We start from the raw sequence: 4,754 nt of genomic DNA on the forward strand, positions 1-4,754 counted from the left end.
CAGAGCGTTTGTGTTTTGTTTTTTTTTGTGAATGTTTATTGTTTCATGCCAGGTGCTCTTTGCGTTTATTCCATGGTGCCATGAACTTCGCCTCGCCATGCCATGCCTTGCCATGTTTTTGCCAGAAGTTTTGCTTTGTTATTTAGTACAGCATTTAAATGTTCAAATTACAATGCAACTTATGAGTTCTGCAAATTATATGATCTCTGAAGCCTTCATAAAAAATTAAGCCATTTCAATCAGTGTAAAAAACTGATAACAACAAGGGATTTGTAGTTATAGCAATGTCGTGTAACCCTTTTCTCTCCCTTTCATCTCACATTCTTCATCCTCCCTGCCAAAGCCTGATCCTTCTCTCTCCCCTCTTTCCCCTCTAGTATGGCAGCTCAGTGGTCAGTTTCTCTTTCTCTACCAAAAGGTCTAGATTTGAACCCTGGATGGCACAACCCTGGTGCTCCTGTTTCTTCCCACCAAGACACGGTTGTTAGGGTTAGTCAAAGGCTGATGATGAAGTTCTTTGTTCCCTGATCCTCCAACTACACCATGACTCTGTTTGGCCCCAGTCTGTTCCTCTTTCACTTCTCTCCTTGAACTCTAATCATGATCAATGAACAACACTCTCATCCATCTCATATCTTCTGGACATTGCAAATAAAACATTTTTTTTGTACTTTGTAATGTTGTGGTCTTGTGAAACTTGTGAAAGACTACCTGTGACAGGTTACAGTAGGTCCTCCATTGGTGCCAGATTTTGCTAGCGCTTTTAGTGATGTTAGCCTGTCAGCAGTTGGACGAATGAGCCCAGCTGTTAAAGAGCAATTCCGCATGATGTCACAACACATTTTTTGAGTCTTTTACCTTCATTCTAATTAGGCTTTTCTTGTGTCAGTTACAGATGGATAAATATAAAATGCAAAGAGCAAGAAGGTCTTCACATGGAGGATGCTGAGGGGTTGGGTTGGATGGGTCAAATATGGGACTTTCACCCGTGTGACCAGTGTTCATGTCCTGTGTGAAACCAAAAGTTAATGTTTACCCATTTTAGTTCATAAGTTAAAGCCTAAGTTAAAGTTAAATAACATTCAAAAAGCTTAAAATGTGCAAAGTGACATAAGAAATGTCCTTAAAAGTGGCATGCTATTCATACACCATCCCATGAGATCACCGTGTTCTGAATCATGTTTGTAGTTGGCATGTGATACTTAAAACTGACTTTCAGATGCCACACATCTGTGCCTAACCATGTTTTAATATTGCTACAAACTCTGTAGCCTCAGCAATAAATAATAAAGCACCAAATCACTCCCAGCAAGAAGTGTATTGGATGATGTGGTGAAGTAGAAATGAATAGTTCCATTTGAACCAAAAAGTTTTAAACTGTGTCTATAACTTTGTCTGTAATCTCCAGTTACAACAGAGCAAATTTGTTGATGCTGCATCTCCTTACACTGAATATTAATTAAACACTTCTCATGCCTGTACCCTTGGTGTCTTGAAAGGTAAAGGGACATCCCTTTTGACACGGTATATGTCTTCCCTGAATAAACATTAGATTTTTAATTTAGATTAAATCTTAAAATACACCAGGAGACAGTCTGCTCTAACACAAAACAAGGGACAATATGAGCTGGGTCCACAAGTGCTACTTAACCAGTTGAGTTGGTCATTGACCTCTGAAAGCATCTGCTTCCTCTGGCTGTGGCTCCTCTCCATGGACACAGCTTTTTATTGTTTATGAGCAGTGGAACCTTATCCACAGATTGGTCCCCTTGTTTGCAAGGTGCTCAGGGACAGGTGGTTGGTGCAGGCGGCCCAGCACGATATAAGTGATGGAGCCAAATCATTTTCATTAAATGGAAAACCTCTCCTGTGGTAAAACTTTGCTCTCCAGTGGTACTAATTAAAGATACATTCACACTTCTTTCTGTCACCTCTCCATCTATTTCTTTTTTCTTAATTTCTGGCCCTTCCCTTCTTTGTTCACATCATTTAAGTCCTGCCACTATCTTGGATCAGAGAGTGCTCTCACCCAGATTAAAAAGTGTCAATTGAATTTGTACACTGTACTGCTTCTTCCTTGCCACCAGGTAATGCAGAAAAAGCATTCATCTCCTAGGTCATTTCAAATGTCAGGTAAAGTAATGTTCACTTGGGGACTTTTTACTGCCTTGTGTGTGTGTTTGTGTGTGTGTGTGTGTGTGTGTGTGTGTGTGTGTGTGTGTGTGTGGGTGAGTGGGTGAGTGGGTGGGTAGGGGGGGTGTTGGTTGGTTGGTTTGGTTTGGTTTTTGGTCTTGGCGGGGTGGTTGCATTTTGTCTCCAATGGGATTGCCTTGTCACAGAGAGTTTGAATTTGCTTACTGTGGTTTTTGTCCTACAACGCAACCTTATTATTACGCAAAGTTGATCTAGATGAGGGTACAGACTCTAACATGCTGGATGACAACACTGTGGCACTCATAAATGCACAGATTGGTTCACACACAGACTGCTGTGTGCTGGTATGAAAGATGCAGGCAGGGAGCAGTAACACTTACATACACACACACAAGCACATATTAAAAACGTATATATATATGTATATATATAGTATATATCTCCACCATTAAAGGTAATAGAACTAGGTGTTCAGTCAGACAATCCACATTTTAGATGTTTATTAAGGCAGCAGAACATTTTAGAGTTTGGCATTTAGGCTCCAACCTCATCGCTCCACACAGATATGCTTGCATGTTATATTGGGCAGTGATGAGAAAACATTATGAGCTCCCCACCAGAGCCTTCAGGTTGAATGCTGGGCTGCTGGTGGGGCTGAGAAAACAGGCGGCAGCACTCATGCAGGGCATCAGCACACTGATAGGCAGAGGGCAAGATGGGAATTTTTGCAGTTTAAATCGACCGCCAAATTGAGAAGGTATGTTTAAGTGAGCAGTGGGGAGAGTGAGATATGTCACGTGTACGTAGCAGTGCAGCTCGAATTGACTGCCTGAACCAGCTCACAGGCTTTGCTTCATTACTGGGATGACAGTAGAGGAGCCTCAACATAAATGTGTTATTTTGCCTTTTGGTCTCTTTTCTGTTTTACTTTTTTGAACATCATTAACATTCCAAAGCTGCCTGTGTGTGTGTGTGCTTGATGCACCGTTGTCTCCAGTCTCTGCTGTGATCCCAGGACAGATCATAAACACAACACACACACAAAGACAGACACACACTTATTCCCAGGAGCTCCTGAGAAACGGAGATTGCCTCTTTAAGGTGGAAATCAATATGCTTTCTTTCCCCGTCTCTCCTCCCTTCCTCCTGTCCTCTCAGTTCCTGGGTCCACTCTCTCTCCATCTCTCTGTGTTTCTCAGCTGCTTCCTCCACAGATACATTTCACCTCACCTGAGACTCTTCATCAGCTTTGAGACCCACACAAAGCGAAACCCTTCTGTCTGTCCGAGGGTTCCTTCTCTGGCGCTCTGCATCTCTTCATTATGCTTTCCATACATGCACTGCACCACCAAATGTGATGCAGGCGCAGGAACTGAGGATCGGGTCCGGACTGCTAGGACTACAGCTGGTGAAGAATCAGTGTAGGCAGAGTGTGTGCGGAAGTTTGGGTGGGTGTTTGGTGGTGGAAGGCCTCACATCTCTTTATTTGGCAGGGCTAAAAATACAGCAGGGAGATTTGGCAGGGTGCAGCGACAGAGGGGGAACATGGGGGTGCTCAGGCTTTAAAGGAGGCTCTGAATGTAGTGCCGATTTAAAAACTTTTCAGCTTTGAAGGGTAGGACTTTGGAGAAGGTTACCTTACACAGGTTCTGGTTATTTTTTAAAAAATATGGACTTTCATATAGTTAAGAAACACAAGTACACAGTACATTTTAATATAGGGCTAAGTTGTCTAAATACATACATGTTTGCTTCTCTATGCCTACACAAACTAAAATAAAGCTTTTCTTTGGACTCGCTTCTTATGGATTTTTTAAAGCTGTAGTGAAAATATTATTTTCACAAAGAATTAATAATGATAAACTGACCACAAATAGGGAACTGAATGAATGCAGGAAAATAATCAACAACAGTCAAGCAGCTTATTTGTTTATAATTTCTATTAAATATGAAGGTGGAGCCATGTGTGCCATTTATTCCTTTAACAGTCTTTAACATAGCATCTAACTAGAACGGAACACTGAAAAAGTGATGGGATGACAGGTATGATTTTTGTGATAGCCAAACTAAAGTCTTTGTGTCAATTTAGTATGTGTGTGTGACAGAGTACCAAAAGCTACATCGTGCTGAATGGGATGCATTCTGAGAGCTAGAATTTAATTTCCTCATCCTTTTGAAGCTTAAATGTTTTTGGTGTATTGCCTGACCAAAGCATACTTATTTTTTGTCCTTTGCCTAAAGCTATGAAATGAAAGGCTTTTTCCTAAATTTACTCAATAATAAAGATATATACATACATACCAGCAGCTCAGTGACAGCGATGTCTTGATCTTAATGCTTTGAACTAGCATTATAAGCTATTGATAATTAGCAATAAACAACATGTATAAGCTACTGAGGCTGTTGGCAATGTCATTTGTTTTGCAAATGTATTGGTAAGTCAAGTGTTGGACAAATAAAAATTCTGACCTGAAGATAGCTGTAGCTGGAAAGTTAAAGGCTTTACTTAAGTGATGTTGACCCGTTTAACACTAAGGTCACCTGTGATCTAAATGTGAATTAGAATAAACATGTTTTTCAGTACCAAGCTAATGGTCCTG

Source organism: Scatophagus argus, chromosome 8 (assembly GCF_020382885.2).
Source record: "Scatophagus argus isolate fScaArg1 chromosome 8, fScaArg1.pri, whole genome shotgun sequence".
NCBI classification, from domain to species: Eukaryota; Metazoa; Chordata; class Actinopteri; family Scatophagidae; genus Scatophagus; species Scatophagus argus.